The sequence below is a fragment of the Oncorhynchus tshawytscha genome, unplaced genomic scaffold (genome assembly GCF_018296145.1).
Source record: "Oncorhynchus tshawytscha isolate Ot180627B unplaced genomic scaffold, Otsh_v2.0 Un_contig_721_pilon_pilon, whole genome shotgun sequence".
NCBI classification, from domain to species: domain Eukaryota; kingdom Metazoa; phylum Chordata; class Actinopteri; order Salmoniformes; family Salmonidae; genus Oncorhynchus; species Oncorhynchus tshawytscha.
The window spans coordinates 20,778-41,100 of NW_024609690.1; the positions used below are offsets into that span (position 1 = coordinate 20,778).

Sequence of the window (20,323 nt, forward strand, 5' to 3'; positions counted from 1 at the left end):
CATCTACTAACCACTGCTCTGTTTTTCATCTGTTTATGGGGCAAGATCAAGTCTACAGGATGCAGGGTGGAGGTAGGGTGTGTATGTACAGTGCTCATTCAGAAAGTATTCAGCCCAATAAACTTTTTACACATTTTGTTAAGTTACAGCCTCATTCTAAAATGGATTAAATACATCAATTTACACACAGTCCACATAATGACAAAATAAAAAACAGAAATAACTTATTTACATAAGTATTCAGACCCTTTGCTAGGAGACTTGACATTGAGCTCAGGTGCATCCTGTTTCCATTGATTGTCCTTGAGATGTTTCTACAACTTGATTGGAGTCCACCTGTGGTAAATTCAATTGATTGGACATGATTTGGAAAGGCACACACCTGTCTATAAGGTCCCACAGTTGACAGTGCATGTCAGAGCAAAAAACCAAGCCAGAAGGAATTGTCCGTAGAGCTCTGAGACAGGATTGTGTCGTGGCACAGATCTGGGGAAGGGTACCAAAACATTTCTGCAGCATTGAAGGTCCCCAAGAACACAGTGTCCTCCATCATTCTTAAATGGAGGAAGTTTCAAACCACCAAGACTCTTCCTAGAGCTGGCCGCCCAGCCAAACTGAGCAATCAGGGGAGAAGGTCAGGGAGGTGACCAAGAACACGATGGTCACTCTGACAGAGCTCTAGAGTTACTCTGTGGAGATGGTTGTCCTTCTGAAAGGTTCTCCCATCTCTGCAGGACTCTACCAATCAGGCCTTTATGGTAGAGTGGCCAGATGGAAGCCACTCCTCAGTAAAAAGCACATGACAGCCAACTGGGAGTTTGAGAAAAAGCACCTAAAAAGACTCAAGGCCATGAGAGACAAGATTCTCTTGTCTGATGAAACCAAGATTGAACTCTTTGACCTGAATGCCAAGCGTCACGTCTGGAGGAAACATGGCACCATCCCTACGGTGAAGCATGGTGGTGGCAGCATCATGCTGTGTTGATGTTTTTCAGCGGCAAGGACTGGGAGACTAGTCAGGATCGAGGGGAAAGATGAACGGAGACACTTGATGAAAACCTGCTCCAGAGCACTCAGGACCTCAGATCTGTAGAGAAGAATGGGAGAAACTCCCCAAATACAGGTGTGCCCAGCTTGTACAGTCATACTCGATGCTGTAATCGCTGCCAAAGGTGCTTCAACAAAGTACTTAGTAAAGGGTCTGAATACTTATGGAAATGTTCCGTTTGTTTATTTGCACACAATTCTAAAAACCTGTTTTGGCTTCATCATTATGGGCTATTGTGTGTAGATTGATGAGGGGAAGAAACGATTTAAACCGTTTTAGAGTAAGGCTTTAATGTAACAAAATGAGGAAAAAGTCAAGGGGTCTGAATACTTTCTGAATGTACTATATGTACATGGTGTATGTAGAACATGAATACTTTCTGGAAGTACTATATGTAGAACATGAATACTGTCTGAATGTACTATATGTAGAACATGAATACTGTCTGAATGTACTATATGTAGAACATGAATACTGTCTGAATGTACTATATGTAGAACATGAATACTGTCTGAATGTACTATATGTAGAACATAAATACTGTCTGAATGTACTATATGTACACAGTGTATGAGTACATGAATACTTTCTGAATGAATGTACATTAATATTTTCTGAATGTACACGGTGTATGTAGAACATGAATACTGTACTGGTGTATGTAGTACATGACTACTTTCTGGATGTACTATATGTAGAACATGAATACTGTCTGAATGTACTATATGTAGAACATGAATACTGTCTGAATGTACTATATGTAGAACATAAATACTGTCTGAATGTACTATATGTACACAGTGTATGAGTACATGAATACTGTCTGAATGTACTATATGTACACGGTGTATGTAGTACATGTGTGTTCATGATGTTTATAAATGGCTGTCTCTGTGGTGCATAGTCCGTAGTGTTTACACTACTACTGTATGAGGTGTGTAGAGTGTACAAAGCAGACCGGTCACTAGAACTAGACGCCGATCCCGGACGTTTGAAAAGTTCCCCAGAACGTCAACCCTCAACCAATTCTAAACAATATCCCAGCTCTGGCAGTGGACTGGTGATGCTAGGGCGCCGGTACTCAACCCTCAACCAATTCTAAACAATAACCCAGCTCTGGCAGTGAACTGGTGATGCTAGGAGCGCCGGTACTCAACCCTCAACCAATTATAAACAATATCCCAGCTCTGGCAGTGAACTGGTGATGCTAGGAGCGTCGGTACTCAACCCTCAACCAATTCTAAACAATAACCCAGCTCTGGCAGTGAACTGGTGATGCTAGGAGCGGATCCCGGCTCAGACCGCTGTGCTACTAACCAGTTCTAAAGCTCTAGCATCACGAGAATACTTTATTGGTGAACTTGTCCTTTTGAATTATTTTGGTTTTAAGCCTTCCCCCAAAACCTAGCCTAACCTTCACCGCTCAGAATGAAACTATAACTCACCTCTGGCAGATTGAACACCTAACCTTCACCGCTCAGAATGAACACCTAACCTTCACCGCTCAACGAACACCTAAACCTTCACCAGCTCAGAATGAGTTGAGTTTGAACAGGTGATGAAAAGATGACATCTCCTGGTATAAAGAATGTCAACTGACTTGATGAAGAAAACCTTCCTCTCCTTGACCTTGTGCCTAGTTTCCTTCTAAGATGAGTGCAGGCTGTTGAGTGTGTGTATGCTCAAGTGTGTGTCCGTCTATGTGTGTGTGTGTAAACTGTACAGTGTGTGTTGTGTCCAGTGAATTGTGTGATGACTTGGCGGAGATGGCCTGCTGCTCTCCTCAGACTTCTGCCTCAACTCAGGGGGCAGGCTGCCGGAACACAGATAACCCAGTCTATGGTAGTGAACTGGTGATGCAGAGCCAGGGAGGTGAAGGTCACCTACAACCAGAGAGTAAACAATAACCCAGCTCTGGAGAAGTAGAGACTGGTGATGAGAGAGAGGAGATCCCGAAGAAAGAGACCGAAGTGCTACTACCCAGTTCACAAAGCTCTAGCATCACGAGAAGACTATTGGTAAGGAGCTTGTCCTTTGAATTATTTTGGTTTTAAGCCTTCCCCAAAGGGGAGAGAGGCCCTAACCTTCAAGAATGCAGAGAAAGGGGAGAGAGGAGAGAATACCTAACCTTCACCGCTCAGAATGAACACCTAACCTTCACCGAGGAGAATGAACACCTAACCTTCAGAGAGGAGAATGAACAGAGAACCTTCACCGAGGAGAATGACTACCTAACCTTCAGGGCTCAGAATGAACAGCTAACCTTCACCGCTCAGAATGAACAGCAGAGACCTTCACCGCCAGAATGAACAGAGAACCTTCAGAGAGAGAATGAACAGAGAACCTTCACCACTCAGAACAACACCTAATCACCACTCAGAAGCAGAAAACCTAACGTCACCACAGAGAAGGGGAACACCTAACGAGCAGACCACTCAGAACGAACACCTATCCTTCACCACTCAGAAGAACACCTAACCTTCACCAGGAGAATGAACAGAGAACCTTCAGAGGAGAGAGAGCAGAGAAAGGGGAGAGAGGAGACCGCTCAGAAAACACCTAAGAGAGACCGCTCAGAATGAACACCTAACCTTCAGAGAAAGACGAATGAGTAGATTCTGATTCTGTTTGACAGAAAAGAGGAAAACGATGACAGAGAGCTGTAAAGAAAAGAATGTCTACTGACTTGATGAAGAAAGACCTTCCTCTCCTTGACCTTGTGCCTAGAGCCTTCTAAGATGAGTGCAGGCTGTTGAGTGCAGAGAAAGCTTATAGTGTGTCCGTCTATGTTTGTGTGTGTGTGTGTGTGTAAATCTGTACAGTGTGTGTTGTGTCCTTGTGTAAAGTATATTGTGTGTTTACTTGGAGGGAGATGGCCCTGCTGCTCTCCTCAGACTTCTGCTTAGGCCCTCTGGTGAGGGGGCAGGCTGCCGGAGAGAAAGGCAGAAGACAGGAAGCAGAGATGGTGGAGAGGAGAGCCTCAGAGAAAGGGAGTGAAGTAGTAGATCCAGGGAGGTGAAGGTCACCTACAGGAGGGGGAGAAGGGGGAGAGAGAGAGAGAGCAGAGAAGAGAGAGAGAGAGAGCAGAGAAAGGGGGAGAGAGAGAGGAGAGACAGAAGAAAGAGAGAGAGAAGAGAGTCGAGAGAGAGCAGAGAATGGGGAGAGAGAAGAGGAGAGAGAGTAGAGAAGGGAGAGAGAGAGGAGAGAGAGAGCAGAGAAAGGGGGAGAGAGAGGACAGAGAGAGTAGAGAGAGTAGAGAAAGGAGAAAGAGAGAGAGAGAGAGTAGAGTAGAGAAAGAGTAGAGAGAGTAGAGAGAGTAGAGAGAGTAGAGAAAGGGGAGAAAGGGGAGAGCGAGAGAGAGAGAAAGAGCCACTTAACCAAGTCACATGGACTGTGATGATCAGACGGTAAATCAAACGAGCCCTTTGAGGTCTTAAGAGAACAGGAAAGATGTCGGCAGGCTTCACAGACCTCTCAGATCCCCATTCAACAACCAGCAGGCTACATTAACACGGCCGCTGCATTTATAAAAGGTGCCAGTGCAGGCACAATGTTGTATCTAACATAGACACATATCAGAGCCTTTCCCAGCATTACAACTAGTTAATGCTAGTTTAAAAACAACTGGTTGGAGTCTGGTTGAAATGATGTTGTTTTAATTTTGCCCGCTTGAGTGTATTGGACGAACAAATAAACCGTTTAGATATCATTACTTACATTGATCATCTGCTCAGTATTCTTGTGAACAGTGGCAAAGTTTGGCCTATTTCTGTCAGCCTGAGAAGAAAGAAAACAACAACTCAATTAGCAGTCATTTAGGGGTAATGGAAACACAATGAAACCACAAATCAATTAGCAGTCATTTAGGGGTAATGGAAACAAATCAATTAGCAGTCATTTAGAGGTAATGGAAACACAATGAAACCACAAATAAATTAGCAGTCATTTAGGAGTAATGGAAACTAATCAATTAGCAGTCATTTAGGGGTAATGGAAACTAATCAATTAGCAGTCATTTAGGGGTAAAGGAAACAACTCAATTAGCAGTCATTTAGGGCTAATGGAAACAAATTTAGCAGTCATTTAGAGGTAATGGAAACAAATCAATTAGCAGTCATTTAGGAGTAATGGAAACAAATCAATTAGCAGTCATTTAGGGTAATGGAAACACAATCAAATCAATTAGCAGTCATTTAGGAGTAATGGAAACAAATCAATTAGCAGTCATTTAGGAGTAATGGAAACTCAATCAGTCATTTAGGAGAATGGCAGTAGCAGTCATTTAGGAGTAATGGAAACAAATCAATTAGCAGTCATTTAGGGGTAATGGAAACAAATCAATTAGCAGTCATTTAGAGGTAATGGAAACAAATCAATTAGCAGTCATTTAGGGGTAATGGAAACAAATCAATTAGCAGTCATTTAGGGGTAATGGAAACAAATCAATTAGCAGTCATTTTATGGAAACTAATCAATTAGCAGAGGAAACTAATCAATTAGCAATTAGCAGTCATTTAGGGGTAATGGAAACACAATGAAACCACAAATCAATTAGCAGTCATTTAGGAGTAATGGAAACAAATCAATTAGCAGTCATTTAGGAGTAATGGAAACAACTCAATTAGCAGTAATTTAGGAGAATGGAAACACAATGAAACCACAAATCAATTAGCAGTCATTTAGGAGTAATGGAAACAAATTAATTAGCAGTCATTTAGGAGTAATGGAAACAACTCAATTAGCAGTCATTTAGGGGTAATGGAAACACAATGAAACCACAAATCAATTAGCAGTCATTTAGGAGTAATGGAAACAAATCAATTAGCAGTCATTTAGGAGTAATGGAAACAACTCAATTAGCAGTCATTTAGGGGTAATGGAAACTAATCAATTAGCAGTCATTTAGAGGTAATGGAAAAAAAAACAATTAGCAGTCATTTAGAGGTAATGGAAACAAATCAATTAGCAGTAATTTAGGGGTAATGGAAACAAATCAATTAGCAGTCATTTAGGGGTAATGGAAACAAATCAATTAGCAGTCATTTAGAGGTAATGGAAACTAATCAATTAGCAGTCATTTAGGGGTAATGAAACAAATCAATTAGCAGATGGAAACTAATCAATTAGCAGGTAATGGAAACAAATCAATTAGCAGTCATTTAGCAGTCATTTAGGGTAATGGAAACTAATCAATTAGCAGTCATTTGGTAAAAACAAATCAATTAGCAGTCATTTAGAGGTAATGGAAACAAACAAAAGTCATTTAGGGGTAACCAGTCATTTAGAGGTAATGGAAACACAATTAGCAGTCGTTGGAAACAAATCAATTAGCAGTCATTTAAAATAACACAAATCAATTAGCAGTCATTTAGAGGTAATGGAAACCAGACCTAGCAGTCGTTTAAATGATCCTTAGAGATGCTGCTTTGTTAACTAGGACCACTGGCTTCTGACAACCATTCATTTTGGAAGATTATATCAACACGTATATTCTCACTGAGAAACCCACTGACGGTCATGTTGTCAGGCTTGACGCCAGGCACCACCAAGTCTGGAGTGGGCTTTAGGCCGTGTCTGAAATGGAACCCTACTCCTATATAGTGCACTACTTGTAGCATAGGGCTCTGGTTAAAAGTAATGCACTGCATAGGGAATAAGATGCCATTTGGGACACAGGCCAGGTCTGGAGAGTGCCCTGGTCTATTGTGTTGATAATGACAGAGACAAACAGTGAGAATGTAATGTCCGTCTTGTACAGCATCTCTATAATGAGATTGAGGTTACGGGGTTGAAGATGACATCTCTGGGTTGTATTGACACCAGAGCCTGCTGCCTGGCACAGAAACCATGTCAACACAGAGAGAGAGGACATATGGCTGGAGGTTTCTGAACAGAGAAACATGTCCTCAGAGAGAGGACATATGGCTGGGGGTTTCTGAACAGAGAACATGTCCCCAGAGAGAGGACATATGGCTGGGGGTTTCTGAACAGAGAACATGTCCCCAGAGAGAGGACATATGGCTGGGGGTTTCTGAACAGAGAACATGTCCCCAGAGAGGACATATGGCTGGGGGTTTCTGAACAGAGAAACATGTCCCCAGAGAGGACATATGGCTGGAGGTTTCTGAACAGAGAACATGTCCCCAGAGAGGACATATGGCTGGAGGTTTCTGAACAGAGAACATGTCCCCAGAGAGAGGACATATGGCTGGGGGTTTCTGAACAGAGAACATGTCCCCAGAGAGGACATATGGCTGGGGGTTTCTGAACAGAGAAACATGTCCCCAGAGAGGACATATGGCTGGGGGTTTCTGAACAGAGAACATGTCCCCAGAGAGGACATATGGCTGGGGGTTTCTGAACAGAGAAACATGTCCCCAGAGAGAGGACATATGGCTGGGGGTTTCTGAACAGAGAACATGTCCCCAGAGAGAGAGGACATATGGCTGGAGGTTTCTGAACAGAGAACATGTCCCCAGAGAGAGAGGACATATGGCTGGAGGTTTCTGAACAGCTACAATACTGTATCATTAAATATAACTACAATACAATGACCATGGGGATTCTGGGAATGCGCCTCTTTGCATTTCGAAGAATTCATATATGAATTTCCTATTTTAGGAAAGGCTCATAAAAGGTGTTTGATTAGGTATTTAATGACGTCAAATGCTTTAATTTCCAAAGTGGTAAAATAATTCCAGACTGTAGGGGAAAACGAGTGCTGCATAGAGCCCGTATCGACTGTGTTTTGCTGTTATACAAGGCTTTAAGAACAATAAGTTATACAAGGCTTTAAGAACAATAAGTTATACAAGGCTTTAAGAACAATAAGTTATACAAGGCTTTAAGAACATTAAGTTATACAAGGCTTTAAGAACAATAAGTTATACAAGGCTTTAAGAACAATAAGTTATACAAGGCTTTAAGAACATTAACAATAAGACTCCATAAGAATAATACATTAAATCAATCATGTTTGTACCATGTTGTGCTGCTACCATGCTGTGCTGCTACCATGCTGTGCTGCTACCATGCTGTGCTGCTACCATGCTGTGCTGCTACCATGTTGTGCTGTGTTCTGCTACCATGCTGTGCTGCTACCATGTTGTGCTGCTACCATGTTGTGCTGCTACCTTGTTGTGTTACTACCATGCTGTGCTGCTACCATGCTGTGCTGCTACCATGCTGTGCTGCTACCATGTTGTGCTGCTACCATGTTGTGCTACTACCATGTTGTGTTACTACCATGTTGCTGTCATGTCGTGTTGCTACCATGTCGTGTTGCTACCATGTTGTTGTCATGTCGTGTTGCTACCATGTTGTTGTCATGTCGTGTTGCTACCATGTTGTTGTCATGTCGTGTTGCTACCATGTCGTGTTGCTACCATGTTGTTGTCATGTCGTGTTGCTACCATGTTGTTGTCATGTCGTGTTGCTACCATGTTGTGTTCGCCAGTGTTGCTGCCTTGCTATGTTGTTGTCTCTCTCTATGTAGTGTTGTCTTGGGTCTCTCTTTATGTAGTGTTGTCTCTCTTTATGTAGTGTTGTCTCTCTTTATGTAGTGTTGTCTCTCTTTATGTAGTGTTGTGTTGTCTCCCTTTATGTAGTGTTGTGTTGTCTCTCTTTATGTAGTGGTGTCTCTCTTTATGTAGTGTTGTCTCTCCTTATGTAGTGTAGTGTTGTCTTAGGTCTCTCTTTATGTAGTGTTGTGCTGTCTCTCTTTATGTAGTGGTCTTAGGTCTCTCTTTATGTAGTGTAGTGTTGTCTTAGGTCTCTCTTTATGTAGTGTTGTGTTGTCTCTCTTTATGTAGTGGTGTCTCTCTTTATGTAGTGTAGTGTTGTCTCTCCTTATGTAGTGTAGTGTTGTCTTAGGTCTCTCTTTATGTAGTGTTGTGTTGTCTCTCTTTATGTAGTGTTGTCTCTATGTAGTGTAGTGTTGTCTCTCCTTATGTAGTGTAGTGTTGTCTCTCTTTATGTAGTGTTGTCTCTCTTTATGTAGTGTAGTGTTGTCTCTCCTTATGTAGTGTAGTGTTGTCTTAGGTCTCTCTTTATGTAGTGTAGTGTTGTCTCTCTTTATGTAGTGTAGTGTTGTCTCTATGTAGTGTAGTGTTGTCTCTCTTTATGTAGTGTTGTCTCTCTTTATGTAGTGTTGTCTCTCTTTATGTAGTGTTGTGTTGTCTCTCTTTATGTAGTGTTGTCTCTCTTTATGTAGTGTAGTGTTGTCTCTATGTAGTGTTGTCTCTCTTTATGTAGTGTTGTCTCTCTTTATGTAGTGTTGTCTCTCTTTATGTAGTGTTGTCTCTCTTTATGTAGTGTAGTGTTGTCTCTCCTTATGTAGTGTAGTGTTGTCTTAGGTCTCTCTTTATGTAGTGTAGTGTTGTCTCTCTTTATGTAGTGTAGTGTTGTCTTAGGTCTCTCTTTATGTAGTGTAGTGTTGTCTCTCTTTATGTAGTGTTGTGTTGTCTCTCTTTATGTAGTGTAGTGTTGTCTCTCTTTATGTAGTGTCTCTCTTTATGTAGTGTTGTCTCTATGTAGTGTAGTGTTGTCTCTATGTAGTGTAGTGTTGTCTCTATGTAGTGTAGTGTTGTCTCTATGTAGTGTTGTGCTGTCTCTCTTTATGTAGTCTTGTCTCTATGTAGTGTAGTGTTGTCTCTCCTTATGTAGTGTAGTGTTGTCTTAGGTCTCTCTTTATGTAGTGTAGTGTTGTCTCTCTTTATGTAGTGTAGTGTTGTCTCTCCTTATGTAGTGTAGTGTTGTCTTAGGTCTCTCTTTATGTAGTGTAGTGTTGTCTTAGGTCTCTCTTTATGTAGTGTTGTGTTGTCTCTCTTTATGTAGTGGTGTCTATGTAGTGTAGTCTCTCCTTATGTAGTGTAGTGTTGTCTTAGGTCTCTCTTTATGTAGTGTTGTGTTGTCTCTCTTTATGTAGTGTAGTGTTGTCTCTATGTAGTGTAGTGTTGTCTCACTTTATGTAGTGTTGTCTCTCTTTATGTAGTGTTGTGTTGTCTCTCTTTATGTCGTGTTGTCTCTCTTTATGTAGTGTTGTGTTGTCTCGCTTTATATAGTGTTGTCTCTATGTAGTGTAGTGTTGCCCCGGTGATGCACAACGCATCACCGGGGCAAACTACCTGCCCTCCAGGACACCTACACCACCCGATGCTACAGGAAGGCCATAAAGATCATCAAGGACATCAACCACCCGAGCCACTGCCTGTTCACCCCGCTGCCATCCAGAAGGCGAGGTCAGTACAGGTGCATCAAAGCTGGGACCGAGAGACTGAAAAACAGCTTCTATCTCAAGGCCATCAGACTGTTAAACAGCCACCACTAACATTGAGTGGCTACTGCCAACACACTGTCAATGACACTGACTCTACTCCAGCCACTTTAATCATGGGAATCGATGGGAAATGATGTAAATATATCACTAGCCACTTTAAACAATGCTACCTTATATAATGTTACTTACCCTACATTGTTCATCTCATATGCATACGTTGATACTGTACTCTATATCATCGACTGCATCCTTATGTAATACATGTATCACTAGCCACTTTAACTATGCCACTTGGTTTACATACTTATCTCATATGTATATACTGTACTCGATATCATCTACTGTATCTTGCCTATGCTGCTCTGTACCATCACTCATTCATATATCCTTATGTAAATATTCTTTATCCCCTTACACTGTGTATGACAGTAGTTTTTTTGAATTGTTAGTTAGATTACTTGCTCGTTATTACTGCATTGTCGGAACTAGAAGCACAAGCATTTCGCTACACTCGCATTAACATCTGCTAACCATGTGTATGTGACAAATAAAATTTGATTTGATTTGATTTGTTGTGTCTCTTTATGTAGTGTAGTGTTGTCTCTCCTTATGTAGTGTAGTGTTGTCTTAGGTCTCTCTTTATGTAGTGTTGTGTTGTCTCTCTTTATGTAGTGTTGTCTCTATGTAGTGTAGTGTTGTCTCTCCTTATGTAGTGTAGTGTTGTCTTAGGTCTCTCTTTATGTAGTGTTGTGTTGTCTCTCTTTATGTAGTGTTGTCTCTCTTTATGTAGTGTAGTGTTGTCTCTCCTTATGTAGTGTAGTGTTGTCTTAGGTCTCTCTTTATGTAGTGTAGTGTTGTCTCTCTTTATGTAGTGTAGTGTTGTCTTAGGTCTCTCTTTATGTAGTGTAGTGTTGTCTCTCTTTATGTAGTGTAGTGTTGTCTCTCTTTATGTAGTGTCTCTCTTTATGTAGTGTTGTCTCTCTTTATGTAGTGTAGTGTTGTCCCTATGTAGTGTAGTGTTGTGCTGTCTCTCTTTATGTAGTGGTGTCTCTATGTAGTGTAGTGTTGTCTCTCCTTATGTAGTGTAGTGTTGTCTTAGGTCTCTCTTTATGTTGTGTAGTGTTGTCTCTCTTTATGTAGTGTAGTGTTGTCTCTCCTTATGTAGTGTAGTGTTGTCTTAGGTCTCTCCTTATGTAGTGTAGTGTTGTCTTAGGTCTCTCTTTATGTAGTGTTGTGTTGTCTCTCTTTATGTAGTGGTGTCTCTCTTTATGTAGTGTAGTGTTGTCTTAGGTCTCTCTTTATGTAGTGTTGTGTTGTCTCTCTTTATGTAGTGTTGTCTCTCTTTATGTAGTGTAGTGTTGTCTCTCCTTATGTAGTGTAGTGTTGTCTTAGGTCTCTCTTTATGTAGTGTTGTGTTGTCTCTCTTTATGTAGTGGTGTCTCTCTTTATGTAGTGTAGTGTTGTCTCTCCTTATGTAGTGTAGTGTTGTCTTAGGTCTCTCTTTATGTAGTGTTGTGTTGTCTCTCTTTATGTAGTGTTGTGTTGTCTCTCTTTATGTAGTGTAGTGTTGTCTCTCTTTATGTAGTGTAGTGTTGTCTCTCTTTATGTAGTGTAGTGTTGTCTTAGGTCTCTCTTTATGTAGTGTAGTGTTGTCTCTCTTTATGTAGTGTTGTGTTGTCTCTCTTTATGTAGTGTTGTGTTGTCTCTTTATGTAGTGGTGTCTCTCTTTATGTAGTGTAGTGTTGTCTCTCCTTATGTAGTGTAGTGTTGTCTTAGGTCTCTCTTAATGTAGTGTAGTGTTGTCTTAGGTCTCTCTTTATGTAGTGTTGTGTTGTCTCTCTTTATGTAGTGTAGTGTTGTCTCTCTTTATGTAGTGTTGTCTCTCTTTATGTCGTGTTGTCTCTCTTTATGTAGTGTTGTGTTGTCTCTCTTTATGTAGTGTTGTCTCTCTTTATGTAGTGTAGTGTTGTCTCTCCTTATGTAGTGTAGTGTTGTCTTAGGTCTCTCTTTATGTAGTGTAGTGTTGTCTCTATGTAGTGTAGTGTTGTCTCTCTTTATGTAGTGTTGTGTTGTCTCTCTTTATGTCGTGTTGTCTCTCTTTATGTAGTGTTGTGTTGTCTCGCTTTATGTAGTGTTGTCTCTCCTTATGTAGTGTAGTGTTGTCTCTCCTTATGTAGTGTAGTGTTGTCTTAGGTCTCTCTTTATGTAGTGTTGTGTTGTCTCTCTTTATGTAGTGTTGTCTCTATGTAGTGTAGTGTTGTCTCTCCTTATGTAGTGTAGTGTTGTCTCTCTTTATGTAGTGTAGTGTTGTCTTAGGTCTCTCTTTATGTAGTGTAGTGTTGTCTCTCTTTATGTAGTGTCTCTCTTCATGTAGTGTTGTCTCTCTTTATGTAGTGTTGTGTTGTCTCTCTTTATGTAGTGTAGTGGTGTCTCTCTTTATGTAGTGTAGTGTTGTCTCTCTTTATGTAGTGTAGTGTTGTCTTAGGTCTCTCTTTATGTAGTGTAGTGTTGTCTCTCTTTATGTAGTGTCTCTCTTCATGTAGTGTTGTCTCTCTTTATGTAGTGTTGTTGTCTCTCTGTATGTCGTGTTGTTGTCTCTCTGTATGTAGTGTTGTCTCTCTGTATGTCGTGTTGTCTCTCTGTATGTCGTGTTGTCTCTCTTTAGGTCGTGTTGTCTCTCTTTAGGTCGTGTTGTCTCTCTTTAGGTCGTGTTGTCTCTCTTTAGGTCGTGTTGTCTCTCTTTAGGTCGTGTTGTCTCTCTTTAGGTCGTGTTGTCTCTCTTTAGGTCGTGTTGTCTCTCTTTAGGTCGTGTTGTCTCTCTTTAGGTCGTGTTGTCTCTCTCTGTCGTGTTGTCTCTCTTTATGTAGTGTTGTCATCTCTATGTAGTGTTGTCGTCTCTCTTTATGTAGTGTTGTCTCTCTTTATGTAGTGTTGTCTCTTTATGTAGTGTTGTTGTCTCTCTTTATGTAGTGTTGTGTTGTCTCTCTTTATGTAGTGTTGTTGTCTCTCTTTATGTAGTGTTGTCTCACTTTATGTAGTGTTGTCCCTCTGTATGTCGTGTTGTCGTCTCTCTTTATGTAGTGTTGTCTCTCTTTATGTAGTGTTGTGTTGTCTCTCTTTATGTAGTGTTGTTGTCTCTCTTTATGTAGTGTTGTTGTCTCTCTTTATGTAGTGTTGTTGTCTCTCTTTATGTAGTGTTGTGTTGTCTCTCTTTATGTAGTGTTGTTGTCTCTCTTTATGTAGTGTTGTCGTCTCTATGTATGTAGTGTTGTCGTCTCTATGTAGTGTTGTTGTCTCTCTTTATGTAGTGTTGTCTCTCTTTATGTAGTGTTGTTGTCTCTCTTTATGTAGTGTTGTTGTCTCTCTTTATGTAGTGTTGTGTTGTCTCTCTTTATGTAGTGTTGTCTCTTTATGTAGTGTTGTGTTGTCTCTCTTTAGGTCGTGTTGTCTCTTTATGTAGTGTAGTGTTGTCTCTATGTAGTGTTGTCTCTCTTTATGTAGTGTTGTGATGTCTCTATTTATGTAGTGTTGTTGTCTCTCTTTATGTAGTGTTGTGTTGTCTCTCTTTATGTAGTGTTGTTGTCTCTCTTTATGTAGTGTTGTCTCTCTGTATGTAGTGTTGTCTCTCTTTATGTAGTGTAGTGATGTCTCTCTTTATGTTGTGTTGTGGTGTCTCTCTTTATGTAGTGTTGTCTCTCTTTATGTAGTGTTGTCTCTCTTTATGTAGTGTTGTCTCTCTTTATGTAGTGTAGTGTTGTCTCTCTTTATGTAGTGTAGTGTTGTCTCTATTTATGTAGTGTTGTCTCTATGTAGTGTAGTGTTGTCTCTCTTTATGTAGTGTTGTTGTCTCTTTATGTAGTGTTGTCTCTCTTTATGTAGTGTAGTGTTGTCTCTCTTTATGTAGTGGTGTCTCTCTTTATGTAGTGTTGTTGTCTCTCTTTATGTAGTGTTGTCTCTCTTTATGTAGTGTAGTGTTGTCTCTCTTTATGTAGTGTTGTGTTGTCTCTCTTTATGTAGTGTTGTCGTCTCTCTTTATGTAGTGTAGTGTTGTCTCTCTTTATGTAGTGTTGTGTTGTCTCTCTTTATGTAGTGTTGTCTCTCTTTATGTGGTGTTGTCTCTCTGTATGTAGTGTTGTCTCTCTGTATGTAGTGTAGTGATGTCTCTATTTATGTAGTGTTGTTGTCTCTCTTTATGTAGTGTTGTCTCTCTTTATGTAGTGTTGTCTCTCTTTATGTAGTGTTGTCTCTCTTTGTGTAGTGTTGTCTCTCTTTGTGTAGTGTAGTGATGTCTCTCTTTATGTAGTGTTGTTGTCTCTCTTTATGTAGTGTTGTCTCTCTTTATGTAGTGTTGTCTCTCTTTATGTAGTGTTGTCTCTCTTTATGTAGTGTTGTCTCTCTGTATGTAGTGTTGTCTCTCTTTATGTAGTGTTGTCTCTCTGTATGTAGTGTTGTCTCTCTTTATGTAGTGTTGTCTCTCTTTATGTAGTGTAGTGGTGTTGTCTCTCTTTATGTAGTGTTGTTGTCTCTCTGTAGTGTTGTCTCTCTTTATGTAGTGTAGTGATGTCTCTCTTTATGTTGTGTTGTGTTGTCTCTCTTTATGTAGTGTTGTTGTCTCTCTTTATGTAGTGTTGTCTCTCTTTATGTAGTGTTGTTGTCTCTCTTTATGTAGTGTAGTGTTGTCTCTCTTTATGTAGTGTTGTCTCTCTTTATGTAGTGTAGTGTTGTTGTCTCTCTTTATGTAGTGTAGTGTTGTCTCTCTGTAGTGTTCTCTCTGTATGTAGTGTTGTCTCTCTTTATGTAGTGTTGTTGTCTCTTTATGTAGTGTTGTCTCTCTTTATGTAGTGTTGTTGTCTCTCTTTATGTAGTGTAGTGTTGTCTCTCTTTATGTAGTGTAGTGATGTCTCTATTTATGTAGTGTTGTTGTCTCTCTTTATGTAGTGTTGTCTCTCTGTATGTAGTGTAGTGTTGTCTCTCTGTATGTAGTGTTGTCTCTCTTTATGTAGTGTAGTGTTGTCTCTCTTTATGTAGTGTTGTCTCTCTTTATGTGGTGTTGTCTCTCTTTATGTAGTGTTGTCTCTCTTTATGTAGTGTAGTGTTGTCTCTCTTTATGTAGTGTTGTCTCTCTTCATGTGGTGTTGTCTCTCTTTATGTAGTGTTGTCTCTCTTTATGTAGTGTTGTGTTGTCTCTCTTTATGTAGTGTTGTCTCTCTTTATGTAGTGTTGTCTCTCTTTATGTAGTGTTGTCTCTCTTTATGTAGTGTTGTCTCTCTTTATGTAGTGTTGTCTCTCTTTATGTAGTGTAGTGTTGTCTCTCTTTATGTAGTGTTGTCTCTCTTTATGTAGTGTTGTCTCTCTTTATGTAGTGTTGTCTCTCTTTATGTAGTGTTGTCTCTCTTTATGTAGTGTTGTCTCTCTTTATGTAGTGTTGTCTCTCTTTATGTAGTGTAGTGTTGTCTCTCTTTATGTAGTGTAGTGTTGTCTCTCTTTATGTAGTGTTGTGTTGTCTCTCTTTATGTAGTGTAGTGTTGTCTCTCTTTATGTAGTGTTGTCTCTCTTTATGTAGTGTTGTCTCTCTTGTCGTGATGTGTGTTCTGTCCTATATTTATATTGTATTTATTCATGTATTTATTTATTTTAATCCCAGGCCCCCGTTCCCACAGGAGGCCTTTTGGTAGGTTCTCATTGTAAATAAGGATTTATTCTTAACTGACTTGCCTAGTTAAATAAAGGTTAAATAAAGGTTAAATAAAAGGTTAAATAAAGGTTAAATAAAGGTTAAATAAAATAAAAAAAGCAAAGTGTTTTTTATTATTCTGAGTTAGTGTGGACTTTAGGAAGAACTCTCAATCTTTATACAGCCAATGAACACACAGAATACAAGGTAGTACAGCCCTCTAGCCCAGTCTATACCTCTAGCCAATGAACACACAGAACACAAGGTAGTACAGCCCTCTAACCCAGTCTATACCTCTAGCCAATGAACACAGAACACAGAACACAAGGTAGCCAATGAACACACAGAACACCTCTAGCCCAGTCTATACCTCTAGCCAATGAACACACAGAACACAAGGTAGTACAGCCCTCTAGCCCAGTCTATACCTCTAGCCAATGAACACACAGAACACAAGGTAGTACAGCCCTCTAACCCAGTCTATACCTCTAGCCAATGAACACACAGAACACAAGGTAGTACAGCCCTCTAGCCCAGTCTATACCTCTAGCCAATGAACACACAGAACACAATAGCCCAGTCTATACAACCAAGAACACAGAAAGGTAGTACAGCCCTCTAGCCCAGTCTATACCTCTAACCAATGAACACACAGAACACAAGGTAGTACAGCCCTCTAGCCCAGTCTATACCTCTAACCAATGAACACACAGAACACACAGAACACTCTAGCCCAGTCTATACCTCTAGCCAATGAACACACAGAACACAACAGCCCTCTAGCCCAGTCTATACCTCTAGCCAATGAACACACAGAACACAAGGTAGTACAGCCCTCTAGCCCAGTCTATACCTCTAGCCAATGAACACACAGAACACAAGGTAGTACAGCCCTCTAGCCCAGTCTATACCTCTAACCAATGAACACACAGAACACAAGGTAGTACAGCCCTCTAGCCCAGTCTAAACCTCTAGCCAATGAACACACAGAACACAAGGTAGTACAGCCCTCTAGCCCAGTCTATACCTCTAGCCAATGAACACACAGAACACAAGGTAGTACAGCCCTCTAGCCCAGTCTATACCTCTAGCCAATGAACACACAGAACACACCTCTAGGAACACTAAGTACAGCCCTCTAGCCCAGTCTATACCTCTATGTCAAATCGAGAACACTAAGTACTATAGAGTGGGCTAGAGGGCTGTACTAGAGGTATAGCTGGGGTAGGGTAGAGTGGGCTAGAGGTATAGACTGGGCTAGAGGTATAGACTGTACTAGAGGTATAGCTGGGGTAGAGGTATAGACTGGGCTAGAGGTATAGACTGGGCTAGAGGGCTGAGCTAGAGGTATAGACTGGGCTAGAGGTATAGACTGGGCTAGAGGGCTGAGCTAGAGGTAAAGACTGGGCTAGAGGTATAGACTGGGCTAGAGGACTGGGCTAGAGGTATAGACTGGGCTAGAGGTATAGACTGGGCTAGAGGTATAGACTGGGCTAGAGGTATAGACTGGGCTAGAGGGCTGTACTAGAGGTATAGACTGGGCTAGAGGTATAGACTGGGCTAGAGGGCTGAGCTAGAGGTATAGACTGGGCTAGAGGCTGGCTAGAGGTAAAGACTGGGCTAGAGGTATAGACTGGGCTAGAGGTAAGACTGGGCTGGGCTAGAGGTATAGACTGGGCTAGAGGTATAGACTGGGCTAGCTAGAGGTATAGACTGGGCTAGAGGTATAGACTGGGCTGAGGGCTAGAGGTATAGACTGGGCTGGGCTGGGCTAGAGGTATAGACTGGGCTAGAGGTACTAGAGGCTAGAGGGGTACTAGAGGTATAGACTGGGCTAGAGGTATAGACTGGGCTAGAGGGCTGTACTAGAGGTATAGACTGGGCTAGAGGTATAGACTGAGGCTGTTCTAGACTGGGATAGACTGGGCTAGGGAGTATAGAGAGCTAGAGGTATAGACTGGGCTAGAGGGCTGAGCTAGAGGTATAGACTGGGCAGAGGTATAGACTGGGCTAGAGGGCTGAGCTAGAGGTATAGACTGGGCTAGAGGTATAGACTGGGCTAGAGGGCTGTACACAGAGGTATAGACTGGGCTAGAGGTATAGACTGGGCAGAGGTAAAACTGGGCAGAGGGCTGTACTAGAGGTTTACTTTACTAGAGGGCACTGGGAGGGACTGACCAGAATGACCAGACCAGTTTAGATTCTGGGCTACTGTATACTGGGCTATAGACCAGGCTATGTCAGGTAACTACTGGGCTAGAGGGCTAGCTAGAATGTATAGACTGGGCTAGAGGTATAGACTGGGCTAGAGGTATAGACTGGGCTAGAGGTATAGACTGGGCTAAGAGGGCTGTACTAGAGGTATAGACTGGGCTAGAGGTATAGACTGGGCTAGAGGGCTGTACTAGAGGTATAGACTGGGCTAGAGGTATAGACTGGGCTAGAGGTATAGACTGGGCTAGAGGTATAGACTGGGCTAGAGGTATAGACTGGGCTAGAGGTATAGACTGGGCTAGAGGGCTGTACTAGAGGTATAGACTGGACGAATTGAGGCTGTTCTGAGGGAGGAAGGGGGAGCAAGACAATATTAGGAAGGTGTGCACTCAGTGTATAACAAAATCAATAGGTATGTCCCACCTTGAAGTATTCCACTTTGAGGAGGTCAGCACCTGACTCCACAGAGGAACTGATCAGACACAGTGGTTCACCGTTGGAATCTAGAAAACAGTCAAATGAAAATCAGTGGCTTTCTGATTTACCAACTAGAACACTGGGATGTATTTCATTCCTGACCAGAATGACCAGACCAGTTTAAATCATGGTAACTACTGTATTCCTCACCTGAATGACCAGACCAGTTTAATTCATGGTAACTACTGTATTCCTAACCAGAATGTCATGGTAACTACTGTATTCCTAACCAGAATGTCATGGTAACTACTGTATTCCTAACCAGAATGTCATGGTAACTATTGTATTCCTAACCAGAATGTCATGGTAACTATTGTATTCAGTATTTAAACATAACAGGCCTTGAGGTTTTAGCCTATACAACATGACACCTCGACAGGCTAAAGCCACCCACCTGAGAACCCCAGGTACATCATAGTCATCTCTTGTTGTGGGCCACAATGTCATATGAACGATCATATTCAACATTTTAAAGTTTAGCCTATACAACATGACACCTCGACAGGCTAAAGCCACCCACCTGAGAACTCCAGGCACTTCATAGAGATTTTCTTGATGTACGTTGTGGCCACCATGTCGTACTTCCTGACATTGGTGTGGATGCCCAGCTAATGACACTCTGATCTCACAGGAACGGACTCTCCTTCTGATCTGACCTGGACTTCTTCAGCTTCACAACCACCTGATGGAGAGATACAACCATGAAGGAGATTTGAGACGTAGCAGGAGTAAAGCTGGATGGATTTGGGAGTGTCTAGTTTTCAATGAGTGATGGAAAATAGACACTGTGACATGTTTAAACTGCATCAACATCCAACTGTAAAAAGAGACATTTTATTTCCCTTGGTGCTTCAGTAAAAGGTACTAAAGACACAGCATACGGACCACTGTGTATATTAGCCAGCTAATGACATCACAACAGACCACTGTGTATATTAGCCAGCTAATGACATCACAACAGACCACTGTGTTTATTAGCCACCTAATGACATCACAACAGACCACTGTGTATATTAGCCATCTAATGACATCACAACGGACCACTGTGTTTAGGTCGGTAGATAGCTACCTCCTTAATCTCCAGGTTGAGCAGCATATTGACGATGTTTTCTCCCAGTCCTCCTGCATTGGTAACAGCAGCAGGCTGTCCTCCTCCTCCAGCCTCCACAGGTAGACATCCCACCTCATTCCCCTCCAGCTGGTGCTGCTCTGCCTTGTCTAGACATTACCAGTAAAGACATTTTCATCTGTTCAATAGACATTATCTCCAGTAATACACATTCAACTGTTTTGACATCTCTGCTGTGTCTAGCAAAGATTCCAAATTCAAAAAACTTTATTGTTCAATCTTGTGGAACGGAAATTCATATTGAGGCTGTACATGCATGCAATGCATCATCAATTAGCCTGGTTCCAGATCAGTTTAATTGTTTTATTTGACCTTGTTTTAATTCGGCAAGTCAGTTAAGAATAAATTCTTATTTACAATGACGGCCTACCGGGGAACAGTGGGTTAACTGCCTTGCTCAGGGGGCAGAACGACAGATTTTTACCTTGTCAGCTCAGGGATTCGATCTAGCGACCTTTCGGTTACTAGGATCTAGACACTAGGATCTACCTCCAGGCCCTAGTT

General features: G+C 41.4%; 1 long non-coding RNA gene across 1 annotated transcript; it reads right to left on the reverse strand.

Moving 5' to 3' along the window:
- Positions 1 to 4,041: 4,041 nt before the first annotated feature.
- LOC121845496 lies at positions 4,042 to 19,300 on the reverse strand. The gene is made up of 4 exons (XR_006082595.1): positions 19,211 to 19,300; positions 18,637 to 18,716; positions 4,766 to 4,825; positions 4,042 to 4,074 (listed from the first exon to the last, which is right to left on the reverse strand). It is a non-coding gene; the product is annotated as an uncharacterized LOC121845496 (long non-coding RNA).
- Between the last annotated feature and the right edge of the window lie 1,023 nt (positions 19,301 to 20,323).